Below are 18205 nucleotides of genomic sequence, written 5' to 3' on the forward strand. Positions count from 1 at the left end.
GGCAGACTACTATGCACTGGGAGCCAGGAAAACCTAACCTTGAAGTCCACTGCAAACACTTACTTGCTGTATCTCAGACTCGCTAAGCCTCACTTACCTCCTCTGTAAAATGAAGGGTTTGGTCTCAACGACTCTGAAGGTCCCTTCTCTCTCTCAGACTGTGTGTCTATGTTCTACCCAGATGCTCAATTTTCTACCTTGTTCTACTTCTTCCTTTGAATGGAAACCAGATTTCTTCCTAATGGGCACCACATCCTTTACGACCTTCTTTTGAATATCATTCCTCCCACTCCTCCTAACTCCAAAGGCCAGGAAAGGCCTATTCCTGCTACCCACTGTCATTAGAGAGCACAGGTTTGCCTTCATCCCACCTCCCTTGACCCTCATTCAACCTTTCCTCTGTTTCTATTTCCCCTTCCTTGCCGCTGTGATCTACTAACCTCTAGGCCAGTGACATCAAAATCAAATAGAAACAGATTTGGGGGGGGCTACATATTGAGTTTGAAAACCACAAATCAATATTATCTGTTTGTATTGTATTTTTATTTATTTTGTTAAACAACACCCAACTACATTTTAACCTGATTCAACAGCACTCGGGGGGTTATGGGACCCAGGGAGTCTGAATCATCTGCTTCCAACTTATTCAATGACTTCAGCTCAGCATCTTCCTCTCCACTTCTTCCTTTCTCATAGTTCTCCATGATGCCATTGTACATTGCTGAAACAATCTTCAGCATCCTCACCTCTGATAGCCTTTATGCTATCATATGCTAGACAAAGACTGCCCCCTTCCCAAATGAACATAAGTGACTGACCAACAAATATCCTGAGGAAGGGTTTCCAGTGAGAAATCCCTTTTCCTTTGCCTTAGTATCCCAAGCCAAAGACCCCAGTATGTACCACACATTTCCCTGACCAATTGGTGTAACAAAAGACCCTTTTCTCTCCCCTACTTAGTAACATCCCTGTTTCAAAATATACTGAATTCAGCTATTTTATTGTACACCAGCTAAAGGACTGTAGTCATTGCAGCTCTGTCCTTCAGTGTTGTATTCTCACCTCTTGTTGGAACTCAAGGTGGAAGATTCCAGAGATCTGGGCTCACTGTCTTATGGGTTCCTGTCTGGTTCAACAGCAGATTTCTTTTATTTAAGTGAGAGCAGATATATTGGGATGATAAATGCCATATCTATCTCTTGTAGCTAAGAATACACATTTTTCTCCAACAAGTATACTATTCTTTTTGTATAACCACCTGTATTTTATGAATAACCATCTTTCTTTTCTTTGTTTCATATAATGTTACTTTAAATAATGTTTAACTTATATATACTGACCTAAAAATCTATACATAAGCAGACTCGTTGGGGGGATTCATGGTAGATTGCCTTCCATCTTGCAATCTGCCCCCACCAGCCAGAAAATGTGGCTACTTGCTTTGCTCCTAATTGACTCCATCTCCAACTACCATTCAGTCAAATCCAACTGGACATACCATTGATACCTCAATATTAGTGACTAATGACCCTGTTGGGTCCCTAAAAACATTCCATGATATTTACTTTCTTCAATCCAATTTTTTAGCTGCGCAACAATATGGGCATATCTCAGGCTTCACCAATTCACAAAAGTAAACCACCTCCAAAATAACGAACCTCAAAACTCTACCTTTGATGACAAATTTCTGCCTCTCCTACAGCCTAATTAAAGTTGTATTTGGTATTTGTCTGGAACTCCAGGCACTTGATGCATCTTGAATATCCTAAGCCATCTCTCCCAGAACCTACCCAAGTTCTACCTCACATTTAACCACTCAACTGATTCACTAGTCACTATTGTCTTCCGCACCCACAAAATTTCCACCACTTCTCCTTTGCTAATCTTCTTCTTGGGGAACCCTTGCTATCTGATTTCTCTGTTCCGGCTTCTAAAGAGGATTATATATATACATATATATATATATATATATATATATATTTCAATTAAAGAAATGAAGTAAATTCATCAAGGGCCTTCCTTCACAACTTTTACTCAATCCCTATTTCATTCTCTACAGTGACTGTTGCAAACTCTCTTTTCAAGCCCCCAATCATACTGCCACTCCACATAGCTATGGCAAATGACTTCAATTTCCTCTTGAACAAGATTAGGGCCATATAACAAGAGATACTTCAACTCCTATCCTTTCTTCTATTCTCCAAAACTTTTCATACCCACCCTTCCCTCCTTACTCTTCTAGTCCCAAAGGAAGAAACTTCCCCAACTCCTGGTTAAGAGTTGTCCTCTCTCACTACCACTGAACCAAACCTCTTCTGCTTTTCTAGGACATTGCTCCAATAATGCCCATCTCAACTTCTTTCTGCATCCTGGCTCCTTTTCCACATGCCTACAAACATGTTCAAGTCTCTCCAATTCCCCATTTTTCCTGCCCCCACATAGCTACTATCCTGTCTCCATCTCATTGGGTTCACTCCCTGACAAACTTCTAGGGGGAAAAAAGTCATCTACACTTAATGCTCCCATTTCTTCACTGACTATTCTCTTCCACCCCTTTCAATCTGGCTTCCTCCTCCACCACTCTACTAAAATTGCTCTTTCAAAGGTCATAAATAACCTAACTGGGGCAGCTAGGTGGCACAGTGGATAAAGCACCGGCCCTGGAGTCAGGAGGACCTGAGTTCAAATCCGGCCTCAGACACTTAACACTTACTAGGTGTGTGACCCTGGGCAAGTCACAACCCTAATTGCCTCGCTAAAATAAAAAAAAATGTAAAAAAAATAACCTAACTGCCAATCTAATTAATATCTTTCTTTTCCCATTCCTCATCCTCCTTGATCTTTCTGAAATGCAAACAGATGACCCTTCCTACTACTGAACTCTTTCCTCTCTTAGGTGTCACCACAGTCTCTTTTTCTCCTCCAAACTCCATAATTTCCTTTTCTGTCTCAATTCCTGGCTCCTATTCTTCCTGACTCTTTTGCACAGGTGTTTCACAAAGTTCTGTACTTGGCCTCTGTATACACACTCTCTCTCCCAACATTCTCATTCAGTCCCATCAAGTACTGCAACTTTGAAGATGACTTTCAAAACTCTCTAGCCCTAACTATTCTTTGGGGCACCTAAACTATGTCTACAACTGTCTTTTGGTAAAATCTAACTGGACATACCATTGCTACCTCAAGTTCAAGTTCAGCACAGTCTGGTAGGCACAACATGGGATTTGTTTTCATGAGAGATCTGTATTTGAATCCTACTTAACTAAGGAACTATTGTTAAGTTGCTTAATATATCTCAGTTTCCTCCTCTGTAAAAGCAGAGGCTTTTATACATGCAGTGGCTGTTTCAGAGTTGGAGGCATCAAATGTCATAATATGGTAAAGTACACTAGGAATCTTAAAGCCATATATGTCAGCTATTATTATCCCAAGTGAGAGTGTCCAGACCAAGGCAACCAAGATGAAGAATCTTGAATTTGTGCCATATAAGGATCAGTGGAAGGGACTGGGAATGTTTGCCTAAAGAATAGAAGACTTCACACGCCCATAACTTCCTAAAAAAAATCACTATTCTCCCTCCATCAGCAAAAATCTACCTTTTCTTCTTCCCACCCTAAACTTGCCAATGGAAAACAAAAGAAAAACAAAACTGCACTACATGAAAAACATACAAAACAAAATTTCCCATCAACCTTGTCTAAAAAAATAGGTGTCATCCTGTGCTCTTTGGGCTTTTCATCTCTCCGTCAGGAAGTGAGTGGAATGTTTCATCATTAATCCTCTGAAATCATGATTAGTCATAACACAGATGAGAGTCATTCACTTTTTCAAAGTTGCTTGTCTTTACCATATTGTTGTCCCTTGTATAAATTGTTTTACTGGTTGTGTTCACTCCACTCTGCATTATTTCATATAGTTCTTCCAAGGTTTCTCTGAAACAAATCATCCCTTCCATCATTTGTCATAGCATTATATAATTCACTCAATCTATGATGGTCTACTCTAGTATGAGGTAGGGAGGGACGGAAGAAGACAGACATTTCAGAACTTAAAATGTAACAAAAAATGAAATATAAACAAAATAAATAAAAATGAATGCATGGGTTGATTAATTAATTAATTAGATTTTGAAAGAATTACCTGTTCAGTTGTTCCCTATTTTATGGGAAGTCCCTTAGATTATAATTCTTTGCTACCTCAAAAAGAACTATAAATATTTTGTTTATCATCAGTTTGTTTTACTTAGAATTAATCCCTCTCTTAACCAACCCTTTCTCTAACCCCCCTTCTTTCCTTTCCCTCCTATTTCCCAATGGAAAGAAATGTATTTCTGTGTTCAGTTGTGTATGTATTCTTCACTCTTCTGGTTAATTCAGACCAGAATGAGATTTAAGTGTCAGGTCCTTTCCTCTACCTCCTCCTCATTTGTATAAATGACTACTTGTACACCTTGATTATGTAGAAGAATTTTCTCTAACCTTCCTTTCCCTTCCTCCCCTCCTAGGTTATTCCTCTTCCCTTCTCTTTACATTCTTCTTTAAGATCAAGACAATAGAAAAACCTGAAAAGACTTACATGAACTGATGTACAATGAAGTGAACAGAACATGGAGAATGTTGTACACAGTAACAACCATATTGTTTGATAAAGAGCTGTGAACAATTATTCTCACCAATACAATGATCCAAGACAATCCCAAAGGACTAATAATGAAACATACTATTCACCTCCAAAGAAAGAAATTATATTTATTGAACACAGAAGGTACTTTTCACTTTCTTTCATTTTTTTTCCTTTTATTTGAGTCTTCTGACACAAAATGACTAATATGGAAATGTTTTATATAATTGCACATGTACAACCTATATCTGATCGCTTACTGCCCTCAATGAGGGGGGAGGGGAGAAAGGGAGGGATATTATTTGAAACTGAACACTTTAAATAAAAATGGCTATTAAGATCATCAAGACATAACAGAACCACTCACAAGCCTTTTCTATTTAGACTCTATAACCACTGATGATGACAGGGTTCACAGCAGACACAAGTATCATCTCCCTAAATGTGAGAGTAAGCCGTCCCTCCTTGTTTAATCCCTTATGATTCATGTTTGCCTTTTTATATTTCTTTTCACTGCCATGTCTGAACTTCAAAGTTTCTATACAGCTCTGGTCTTTTCAACAGGAGTGTTTTGAAGTCCTCTATTTCATTAAAGATCCATTTTTACCCTGTAGAATTACATACTCCGTTTGGGTGGTAAGTTATTCTTGGCTGTAAGCTTATATACTTTGCCTTCTGGAATATCATTATTTCAAGCTCTCTGCTCTGCTCCTTGAGAGTGGTGACTGCTACATCATATGTGATTCTGATGGTGGCATCTTGAATTCTTTATTTCTAGGTACTTGAAGTGTTTTTTCTTTGACCTAGAAGTGCTAGATTTTGTATATAATGTCCCTGGGAGTTTTCATTTGAAGGGGTTCTTTCAAAAAGTGGCCAGTATATTCTTTCTCTTTCCTCTTTGCTCTTTGGTTCTATGAGATATAAGCAGTTTTCTTTTAAGATTTCTTGAAATATATTTGTTTTGGTCATAGTGCTCAGGTTGCCCAATAATTGTTCACTTTTTTCTCCTCGATCTGTTTTCTGGGTTATTTATTTGTCTTTTGTTTTGCTATGTGATACTCTACAGTTCTTTTTTTTTTCTCGTATTTTGACTTTATTTTCATATTTCTTATCAAGGAGTCATTGGCTTGTGTTTGGTCCACTTTGATTTTCATGGCTTTTGTTGCTTAGACAAGGTTTTGTCTTGTGGCAGGCTCTTAATTCTTTTTCCAATTTTTTCTTCTATAACTCTTATCTTGCCCATTTTTTACACACTACATTCCAGCTGAACTAGGCTACTCAGTGCCTGACACACAGTAGGTATTTAATAAATGTGTATTGATTGAATATAGCCTGTACTTTCCCACTTCAATGTCTTGGCTTATTGATTCAAATGTCTGAAATGTCCTCTCTTTTCCTCATTACCTAACAAATTTCTAATGTAGCCTTTAAAACTCAACTCAAATTCCACATCCTCCAACAACTTTTCTGATTCCCCCACCAGTAACAGCCCACCCCTCCACTTTAGTGCAAATTTAAATGTCAATAACTTCAGAAGTGAACATGATACAAATATACCCCCAAATTCAAGCTTCATTATATAAAATATCAATGTTTCTTATTAAAATTCAACAGAACTACTAACTTGTACAATACAGTTCTCCAGTTGATTTTACAACTTTGTAAAAATGTTCAGCAGCTGCTGCTAGATGACTGAAATGATTGTATTTCTAACCCTAGCCTTATGATTATGCAGAGAATGAGGTCCTGATGCACACAGGATAGTTTTTATATGGCCCCACAAGAAAAATCTACTGGAGATTTATCAGTGGACCAATGTCACCAAGCAAAAAGATGCCCCCTACCAACACACTGGTCTGAAAAAGTATCATCCAAGAATGGAATGCATAATGATGAAATCTTCCATCTTATCAGCGTTGGTATTTCAAAATTATTTTTCAAATCTCACAACATTTAATAAGTATAAAAGAAACTAACCCTTTCAAATTATGCTTTTATAAGTCTATGCCATTTGTACCATTTGTTATTAGAAAACTGCACTAATACTTTTAGCACACCTCATATTATAGCTCCCTATGTGTGTGCCACATATTAATAGTTGACATTTATATAGTGTTATATTTTTTTAGATCAGAGCTTTGATTTCAGTAGCATAAGGAACTCTCCCATTAAAAAAGGGTCAGGGGCAGCTAGGTGGTGCAGTGGATAGAGCACCGGTCCTGGATTCAGGAGGACCTGAGTTCAAATCCGACTTCAGACACTTGACATTTACTAGCTATGTGACCCTGGGCAAGTCAGTTAACCCCAACTGCCTCACAAAAAAAGGGTCAGAGCCCTTTTAGGCTGGAGGGACGGTGTTACAACTAGATCACCACTAAATAGCTCATATGAGTTGTAGAAGGGATTCTTGTTTAAGTATCAGTGGAATTAGATAGCCTTAGACCCCTTCTCACTCTCAGGTTCTGTGATCATGAAGGAGACTTTCAAAAGAGTCTTCTTAGGACATGGTGAAACAGCATGACATAGCTGACAGAGCCCTGGTTATGTCAATAGAATAGCTGGGGTCCAGCTTTTACTACCCTGTGACCTTAATGTTTCCAAGAGCTGGGATGAGGAGATCGCGAAGTCCCCTTGAATCTCTAAATCTACGTGATTCTGTGAGTGGTCAATCAATCAGTTATTTAGCATTTATTAAACCCCCTTCTTATATGTCAGGCCCTGTGCTAGGGATGCAAAGACAAAAGTCCCTGCTCTCAAGGAGCTCACAGTGTGATGAGAGATACCACATGAAAAGAACTTTGTGTAACCAAAATACATACAGGATATATTATGGGGAGTCTCAAAGAGAAGGATTAGGAAGACTGGGAAAGACTCCTTGAATTGTCAGATATGACACTTAACAGTGGATTGATACTCAAAGCCTTTCCTAAAAGGAAAAAGTTGCTGGGACTTGAGCTCCAATACCAAAGCCAGCAAGAATCTAGAATTTAGCACCAAAGTAGGACACCAGTAGAGATGTATATACGTGTAACATATATATGTACTACATATATATCTATTCATGCATATGTAAGCCAGAGCATCCATTTTAAAAGCCAAGACGGCAGTACTACCATAAAGACTAAACACCAAAGAAATCAAACAAAGGGGAAAAGTACTAATATGTACAAAAATATTTATAGCAACTCTTTTTGTTATGTCAAAGAACTGGAAACTGAGAGGGTGTCCATCAACTGGGGAATGACTAAACAAAGTATGGTATATGCAGGTAATGGAATATTTTTCATAAGAATTGACAAAGGGTATGTAGTTTCACAAAAACAAAGGAAGATTTACACAAACTGATGAAGAATGAAGTGACTAGAACAAGGAGAAGATTTTCTACTACAACAATATTGTAAAAACAAACAATTTTGAAAGATTTAAGAACTCTGACCATACAATGATCAATCATTATCCTAGAGGATCGATGTTCAGTTCCACTGAACTAACCTACTGAGAAGAGATGATGGGCTAAATGTGAAGAATGAGATACATATTTGGACATGGCCAAAGTAGGAATTTGTTTTGTTTGACTATCCATATTTGTTGCAAGTTTTCTTTTTCTTTTCCCCCATGGGATAGGGAAGGGAATCCTAGAAAAAATAAATACTTGTTAGTTTCAATAAATAAATAAATAAAAGGCAAAACAAACATAACATCCCCAAAGACAACAGTTTAAAGCTGGAAGATCTAGGAGACAATGACAGGCAGGGTATGCCTACCACAATATGTGGAGCCTGACAGCACAGAGGAACAACTAGAAAAGATGTGTCACTGCAGACACAACAACTCCACCAGATCCACAGGGGTCATAATCTCCCTTTTGAGAACTCAGAATTGGATTTTTTACTAAGAGCATCAATTTCTCTTTCCACTCCTAATTTAATGAAGACTCATTTGAGACCGCAATAAAGGGCACTGGTCCAATGGCTTTTGGCAGATATGCTGGTTGGGCATAGCAGCCTCCACTCAAACTCCATCCTAATGCATCAATTTGACATGGAAGTGACCCAGGGTTCTCAAAGTCTATGCCAGAATGTCATAAGCACTGGCTGGAAGAAAGCCTTTGACCATGGGCTCGATGTTGGATTTGCTTCCCATAGGTCTCTTTTTTGAAGATTAATTTAGCTAAGTTTTGAGAAGCTCACCAAGCCACCAGTCAATTAACAACTCCTATTAAATACTTCCCATGTGAAAATACTGTATAAGGTTCTGGAGGAAAAAACGGCGAGTCCCTATTCTCAGGGAGCTTATAATCTACCAGAATTCCCATATTGGCAACAGAGTAATTCATCTTTCCAGCAATAGCAGCTCTTAAAAATCACCTATTTGGGGCAGCTAGGTGGTGCAGTGGATAGAGCACCAGCCCTGGAGTCAGGAGTACCTGGGTTCAAATCCAGCCTCAGACACTTAACACTTACTAGCTGTGTGACCCTGGGCAAGTCACTTAACCCCAATTGCCTCACTAAAAAAAAAAAAAAATCACCTATTAGACTTCATAGGGGTTGCAATCTGCATTGGCAGAAGGGAAATTAAACTGTAAATGGGAATCTAATACAGAGGCAGAATTATACCACTCCTTCAGCAAGAGCAAGACTTTAAAAAAAAACAACCTTTCAACAGAAACCTTACTCACCATCCCAAATGGAAATAAAGACTGAATAAACCTTACTTCTATGAAGGATAAAACATGATGGGTTGGGTTCAGGGCGCTATTTCTTCTTATGGAAGACTCTCATTTCAAAGTGCTTTGATGTTGCACCCCAACCTTCCAGTCTCAGATTCAACCACTTACTTGAATTTAATTATGTAGGAGGTGAAACCGAAATCCTGCATTGATATCAATCACATTTCTATTTAGCAGGGAGTCAACTATTCAATAACATGCAAAATCCAATCCAGTTCAATACAGGAGTGGTAGCCACTCACATTAGTCCCTTGTGGGTGGGTAATAAATATGGCTTGCTCACTGCAGTGAATACAGTAGATACCTTACTGTGGCTACAGGAAGGTTCTGCCATGAGCATCACAGAAAGAGTTTATTTCTTGGCACCAGGAGACAAATTTTAATTTTCCTGAGCGTTCACACAGTGCTTTTCATCTTCAAAGTGCTTTACGAATATTAACTAATTAATCTTCAAAAGACTGCTGAGTAGGGATATATTGTCAGACCTTTCCGGAATAAAGATTACCATGGGCACTAAACGTGCCCAGGAGGCGGTGTTAGGAAGGCAACAAGCTGCCACAGAGTCAGTAATTCCCTTGGCTTAGAACTGCTATCAACAAATTATGGTAGACTTTAATGCATCCATGAGAATGTCACTAAGCTACTCACTATTTTGCTTTCTGTCTAGATAGCTGTAATAAAAAAAATACAGCTCTCAAAATTTCAAAAGAGGGGCTTCAAGAAAAATCACACCAGAGACACCAGTTCCTTTTAAATGGGGAGTGGAGAGAAAAGGGAAGAGGTCATAACATTCAAAGTCTTGAAGCTAAAAAATGGGTTACATCCCTCATCTTAGATATTTGCAGAAGCAAGCCGTTTTTTGTCCATTTGGAAAGAAGCCTGGGTTTGACCAAATTCAGTGCATCTTTGAATAAAACCAATCACATTTGACAAATTGCCAAGCACTGGCCTCATTCCAGCCATGAGTAAATTGGCCTCAGTTGAATACAAATTCCTTCTGCTCCTCTAGATCAGATCAGGGGATCTGAACAGGTAAGAATGTACTGCCGAAATTGGTCATTTTACTGGCAAGACTTGGGGAAACAAATGCCTTTCCCTTGAGAACATTTACTGACCTTTCATTTTGGGGCTTTCAGACACATTATCTTACGTAATCTGTCTAGATGCCCACATTTCACTGCTATTCCAAAGAGTTACCATTCAAATGTTCTTATTTGTGTTCTACAAAGTATTTATGAGTAACCTCTCATTGATTAGGAGTTGAGATTAATGAATTGTGGGACATTCAACTAGAATGAAAGATGTGTACCTTCAAAGTGAAAACTCCTGGTTAGAGTCATTATTAAAATTTGAAAAAGGTATTATTTCCTTTTTGAGAGAATCTAAGATACTAGCAAAGCATATTAAATAAGCAATAACACTATTTACTAAACATAATATAAAATAATATCCTTCATCTGTATAACACTTTGAGGTGTACAAAGTGCTTTATATATGTTACTCCATTCGATCCTCAGAACAACCCTGTTAGGTAGTAATTTTCTAAGGAGGTTAAATCCCTTCAATTCCTGACTCCAAGTCCAGGGCTCTAGCTGTTACACTGCCCAGCTGCCTCCTATATAAATAGGCCAACCCTACCCTCTCTAACTCCCATGTTCATGATCATTATTTAAGCATAAATGCTTCTCTTACATAGTCTTTTTGGAACATATTAGTACAGAATACTCATAGATAATACAAAAAAATTCATGAGTCCAGAACCCACCACAAAAACGTATGTTTCCCTGTCAGCTTCCAGCACAAAGCCTAGCACTTAATAAATGCTTTGTGCTAATTAATCTCACCTTCATTTTTCTGCTCTCTTACCTGTTTCTATGGGAATGGGAAATGGGCAGCTAGTTAGTGTAGTGGAGAGTTGTCTGGAATCAGAAAGACCAGAGTTCAAATCCAGCCTCAGATACTTACTAGCTATGTGACCCTGGCCAAGTCACTTCACTCTGCCTCAGTTTCCTCATTTGTAAAATGAGCTAAAGAAGGCAATGGTAAACCACTCTTGTATCTCTGCCAAGAAAGCCCCCAATGGGGTCATGAAGAGTAAAACACAGCTGAAACAACAACAGGGGAATGGAAAATTCCAAATAGAACTAGAATAGTTACATGAAGAGTCCAACACAACTGAAGAACAAAAAATTACAGTCACAGGGATATCATAAGGGTAGTCAGTGAGTAAATCTTATATCCAAACTGGCCAAGCTGCTGTTCTCAGAAGTCAGCATTCTATCTCTCCATCTCCAGTGCCTAGAACTCAATCTGTCTTCACCTAATCATTTTAAGAGTCCTTGACTTGCCTCAAGGCTTAGTTAATGCACCAGTTCCTAGGGGTTGGTCTGACCTGGCTCTTCTGATCCCCCTCTCCCACACCCCCCAGCTATTAACAAACTCTACTTCTTTATATTGTTTCTAAACTCTTACTAGTTTAAGTGTTGCATCTCCTCCACCCCCTTCTAATATGTAAGTTTCTTAAGGGTAGACTATCAATTCTTTACATTTGTAATCCCAATGCTTAGCACAGCATAGGCAATCACACACATAGTAGGCAATCAATAAATCTTGTTGAACTGAATTCTTAGTATACACAGTAAGAAATGGAATAAGGCAAAAATGGTGCCTGAGTGAGCACAAAGCACTTAGTTTCAAAATCTAAGAATAGTCATCCTAGGAACCCCAAATTTTAAAGCCTCGATGTGACCTTGACAGCAAAACAAATCATATCAGTATCATATACTGACATTACTACTGCAACTCAGTAATGGCAACCATTACTACTGGTACATTCTCACCCCCAAACTCTCAGACTTCTCATCTAAAAGATGATGCTACACACAAGTCAACCCCAGAACAGAGGCAGTACAATTAAATTATCTGGGCAATCCCTAAACCGACCCCCAAATCTAATCCAAAGCAAGATTTAGGGTTGGACAATTTAAAGATGGCCATTTTCATCAGCTCTTATTTGGGATGGTTAGTGCTTTGGTATTTATCTCTCCATCAGAAATCTGCTCTGATAAACATCAGTCTTTGGGGTGATCATAGTATACCTCCCCAAAAGTAAACATATGGGTATGAGAATAAATTCAATTCAATTCAGCAAGCTTCTACTACAGGGAAAGTATCATGCTAGGTGCAAGGGATACAACCAAACAGATGCTCACCTCAAACAACTTATGTTCTACGAGGGGTATGGAACAGTATGGATGCAGTTGAGTAGAAAATATACAATTGAAGAGGATTAGAGCATTAAAACTTGGGGGGAAGGGACCAGGAAAGGCTTTGCCTAGGAAGGAAATGGTATCAAAACTAAGTTCTAATGAAGCTAAGAATTCTTAGAGTCAGAAATGAAGAGGAAATACATTTCAAGCAGAGGAGGGACTGTGTGAAGGCCTGGAGGCAGGATTTGGAATGTTGCATTTAAGGCATTCATTGGTCAGTATGAGCATCAGGACTTAAAGTTTGCAAAAGGGAATGATATGCAACAAGCCCGGAATGATGGCAAAACTCCAAGTATCCCTCATGAACCACTTGAAAACATGTGCACCCTTCATAAACCACTCAATGAATTCCTACCTTGCAGACCACAGGATAGAGCTATCTATTATAGATAATGGAATCAGTACAGTATCTTTCATAAGATAATTTTGCCAGGAATGACTACCACTCCTTTTGTCCTCTGGCTCTATATGGTTTTTTCCTGTACCTAATAGATGTGAATAATCAGTAATTCACAGAACTGGCTATGGATGGGATTTTGATCATCAGTCAAAGTACCCCCCTGATTTTAACATCCACTGGGAGCTTTCATGCCTTCTTGCCTCCACACCTCAAATGTTCTTGAATCAATCTTTCTTCTTTATTTTTTTGTTTTAGGACAAAAGCTAGATCAACTCCAGATGGTTGTAATGGCTAAACTCTCCACCTGTACCTTTAATTGTATCACTTCTAGCCTCTTCTAGGATTCCATTTAATTCAACTCATTACATATTAATTAAATAAAATGCTTATTATGTGTAAAGCATTGTGCTGGGCATTGGGGATATGAGATAAAAATGAAAAACAGCCCCCACCCACAAAAAGCTCTTATTCGAGTGGGAAGATACATTAGAAAAGATATATTGTAAATATAAGATCATCTTCGAGTACTAACAATAAGAGGAAACAAGAAAGGCTTCTCATAAATGGAGGCATTACCAAGAGCTGACCCTTAAACAGAGAGAGAGATTTTCTGTATGTAAAGATCTTATGTCTTTCCTATACTTAAGATCTTTCAATAACAACCTGTGTATTTTCTACTAAAGTCCCAAATCATCAGCTGTAATTCAAAGATGTCCACCAAGTTTGGCACCTCCCTCCCTTTCTAGATGTAGTTCATACTCCACTTCTCCCATGTACCACACTAAATGTACTTGCTGTCTCTCATCCTACTCTTTATCACTTTCCCACTACGCCAACTTTGCTCATGCTCTTCCCTTCATCTGAATACCGTCCCCCTTCCCAGCTTCACTTTTTGTAAATCTCTAGCCATCTTTCCATATCATCACCTTCTTCAAAAAACCTTCACTTATCTACTCTCTTCCAGGTGAAAACAGTCTTTTCCTCCTCAAACCTTGAATTGCTCTTTATACTCTCATCATCTACATTTTGCCTCTCCTCCAGCACATAATAAATATGACGGCAGTTATCTGCTGTTGACTATAGGCATTTCATGGTTACCATGTAAAACTGCTTATCTGTATATGAATTTTGTCACTGTTGCTAGACCCTCCTTTAAATATCTTTGAATAAGTTGCATAAAATGGATGCTTAATCAATGACTGCTGAATGAAAAATCATCAAGTAATCCAAAACACATCACCTACAAGGCCAACAGGCATGCTCTGCTTTCTGTCCCAACTGAAATCTTAGAGCAATTTCTTTGTGTCTTTCCTTGACATGTCTCCAGTCTCTCTGACAGCGCTAAACCACAGCATTAATCTTCCAAATATCACTGCTCTGATCAATGTTACTCTTACTCAAAAGTCACAAGGGCTCTTCACTGACAAGCAAGTAATGTCCAAGCCTATCTAGGATAACTTCCCCCTACTCTCATTCAACCAAATACTTCCCATCCTTTAAGAACCAGTTGGTCTTCCTCTTATTCCCAGAAGCCTCTCCAGAGGACTACTATGCTCAATACCCTCTCCACCACACTCGTCTGCGGGATTTATGTGACCCAGTGGATATTGCTGGACCTGGAGTTAGGAAGATTTGAGTTCAAATTCTGCCTCAGATACTTACTAGATATTTGATCCTGGGCAACTCAATCCATCTTGGTTAGCCTCAGTTCACTCCTTTGTAAAATGGAGATAACAGCACCTATCTCGAAAGGTTGTCGGGAAGATCAAATGAGATAATATATGTAAAACCCTTTGCAAATCTTAGAGCACTATATACGTGTAATTTATTTATTTTTTTTGTTTTTTGTTTTTTTGTTTTTTTGCAGGCAATGGGGGTTAAGTGACTTGCCCAGGGTCACACAGCTAGTAAGCGTCAAGTGTCTGAGGCCGGATTTGAACTCTGGTACTCCTGAATTCAGGGCCGGTGCTTTAACCACTGTACCATCTAGCTGCCCCCAAAATGTATGTTACATAGAATTTTTTGTTTTTGTTTTGTTTGCGGGACAATGGGGGTTAAGTGACTTGCCCAGGGTCACACAGATAGTGTTATGTGTCTGAGGCCAGATTCGAACTCAGGCACTCCTGACTCCAGAGCCGGTGCTTTAATACGTGTTATTTATTACCACTATTTATTACATTCTCTAGGTGGTGCAGTGGTCCACCAAGTCTAGAGCCAGAAAGACCTGAGTTAAAGCCCTTAGATACATACTAGCTACCTTAGATACATATCAGCTGTGTGATCCTAGGCAAGTCACTTAGCTTCTCCTTGCCTCAGTTTCCTCATCTGTAAAATTAAGATAATGATAGTACCCACCTCCCAAGTTATTTGTAAGGAAACAATGGGATAATATTTATAAAGTACTTTGAAAACTTCAAAGCATTCTATAAATGCCAGCAACCCTGCCTCTACATAATAGGTACTTAAAAATATTTGTTCATTTCATATGCTCCTGGATGCTTCAATTTTCTCAAGTATGTACTGGACCAAGATCAGTAAGTTACCTCCTTGACAAGGATTTGGTGAATGTTAAACATAAGTACCCAGTGCTACTTGGAGAAATGTACAATACCTAGCGATTATAAATTATAAATGCCATTTCAGTAGGGTGGGGTGGTAAGGGAAAAGGGGAAGGGGAAAGAGACAGAGAGACAGAAAGAGAAAAGGACAGAGGGAGGGAGAAAGAGAGACATAAAGAGGGATATAGACAGACACACAGAGACAGAGAGACCAAGAGAAAATAAACACTTATTAGCACTTTCTTTGTGCCCGGCAGGCATTAGGGACACAAATACAAACAAGTAAGACATTCCCTATCCTCCACAAGTTTACACTCTAATGGCAGAAGGTAGTACCTATAGGGCTGGAAAGCAGAGGCAAGAGATGATAGGGTATGGGGAGGGTGCAGTTGGGAAGTTTTGTCAGCATGAGAACTAGAAACAAGGATCCAGAGTCCGGGCATGAGAGAGGTAAAGCCTGTCTGGGGGCTTTCCTAGAAAGGCGTCCCAGGGAGAGGGGCACCAATCTCAGTAGAATGTAGATAGCAGTAAAGAGGTTTCTCAAGTGAGACTGAGGATGGGCAGCCACAAAGCTGGGAAGTTTTCTAATTCAGCAACAGCAAAACATCCAGGCAAGGAAAGTCAAGGAAGTCCACAACCATCTTTTTCCTTTCTCTGCTGGCATTCTCTTGATGAGGTAAAGTCAGAGTCTTGAAGAATAAGATGATCCTAAGAAAGCTTAACCAAAGAGGTCTTCATCAATTACCTACCCAGGCTGTTTCCCATTAGCATTATCTATTGCCACCCCTTTCCTGGCTTGCCCCTCTTTGTAAATGACAACTCCAAAGAGTTAAGAATTGATAGAATTCTAGTTATCATACAATCTTTAAATCCCCCATTACAGAATGTTCCCAATGATAAAAAGCCAACCCAAATTCATGCAGATAGATTGAAAAGAACCTCTCAAACATGCCGAACAAAAATTACCCTGATAGGGGTCTTTATTCTTCCAATAACACACAGGATTTGGGTATTAACCAAAAAAAAGTAGAAGGGCAGCTAGGTGGCTCAAGTGGATAAAGCACCGGCCCTGGATTCAGGAGGATCTGAGTTCAAATCTAGCCTCAGACACTTGACACTTTCTAACTATGTGACCCCAAGCAAGTCATTTAACCTTCATTGCCCTGCCAAAAAAAAAGTAAATAAAATTGGAGATTCAAGTGGAGAGGAAACCCAGTACAGTGATGTATGTTGTATTTGCTGCAGATGCTAAAATGACTGAGCAACAAGATGGACTCACAGGGCAGGCCAGGGACTGCATGTTGGTGGCCCTAAGACCAATCTAGCTAAGTTCTGAAAAACCTATAACCACATGAGCTTCAGAGTAATGGATTTCTCTGTATATGTATTGTAAAGGCCACTAGGACCTCTTCCATCCTTATCAAGAAGAGTGCTAACCTTCTCTCCTTTCATACAACACATGGATTTCTCAATAACATCAACTCATGAACACAGGCTACTAAAGCATAGAGGAGCTGCTGTGTTCCACCTTGGTGGAAAGAGAGATCACAGGAATGAAAGCACAGACCCTTGAAGAGGTAGCTGGGTGGAAAGGTGGGTTAAGTGCTAGACTTGGAATCAGGGAAGACTTGAGTTCAAACTCTGTCTCCAATACCTACTAGCTTTGTGACCCGAGAAAATCACTTAGCCATTGTATGACTTAGTTTCCCCAAGTATAAAATGAAGGTTTTGTGTCTGGCACAAGGTAAGTGCTTAATAAATACCTGTTTTTCTTCCCTCTTCTAAGGAATTTAGTCTAAGGTTCCCTGCAGGATTTTAAAAAAAGACTGGGGCCTATTTCCTTTATTAAAGAAAGGTTTCACTGACTAGGCTGTAGGAAAAGAGAAATGACATTATAAAGAGAGAGCCGGAGAACAACAGAAGCAGACTATAGGAAATGGGGCAAAGGAGAAGAGTTTTTAAAATTATTAGAGATGGAAAAGAAAATGTTCTAGAGACTTAAAAGGTGGAAGCTTTGTTAAGGGTTTTGGTTTATTTTTTTTAATTTGTGAACATCAAATTCCAACTGAGCTATAAAGCCAGTAGGAAAAAAAAAAAGAAAAATATAGCTTTAAAGAACATCACTTATCAACAATGAGTCATTCTTCTGCAGCTCAAGTCAGAATATCTGCCCAAATGCTGCCCAAAAAAGATGGAACCTGCCCAGGTGAAAATGAAAATTTTAATTCAGGACTTAAATTAAAAAGCAACCAAAAAATTTAAACCATAAGTATTGCATTTCATTATAACAAAACACTTCTGTGGGCTTCATTTTTTTTCCAATAAAAACAAAATGGGTTTATAATTAAGCTTCATTTCTGAAAATCTTAAGATTCCCTCTGCTTGGGCAAGCTGAATCTGCCAAATCACATAGAAGCCAGCCAGATGGCTTTTGGGAAAATATTCTGACTTGGACTGTATTACATACATCTGTATAAAAATCTATCTCTGAATTCAGTTTCAAAACTGAAGGCGTTGACCAGTTAAAAGGAAAGCAAAATAAGTTTTAAGATACTAAAAGGAAAGTTCTCAAAATTACACATACACACTCAGAACATGCTAGAAAAACAAGGAATCAAAGGAATGAAAC

At 38.8% G+C, this 18205-nt stretch overlaps 1 protein-coding gene and 1 non-coding gene across 9 annotated transcripts in view; both read right to left on the reverse strand.

Moving 5' to 3' along the window:
• ITPR1 (inositol 1,4,5-trisphosphate receptor type 1) overlaps positions 1-18205 on the reverse strand; it is a 395541-nt gene that overhangs the window by 305587 nt on the left and 71749 nt on the right. The gene's annotated exons all lie outside the window — the stretch shown is intronic.
• Positions 16912-17035, reverse strand: LOC122737836. The gene has a single exon (XR_006354599.1). It is a non-coding gene; the product is annotated as a U6atac minor spliceosomal RNA (small nuclear RNA).

Source organism: Dromiciops gliroides, chromosome 1 (assembly GCF_019393635.1).
Source record: "Dromiciops gliroides isolate mDroGli1 chromosome 1, mDroGli1.pri, whole genome shotgun sequence".
Taxonomy (NCBI): domain Eukaryota; kingdom Metazoa; phylum Chordata; class Mammalia; order Microbiotheria; family Microbiotheriidae; genus Dromiciops; species Dromiciops gliroides.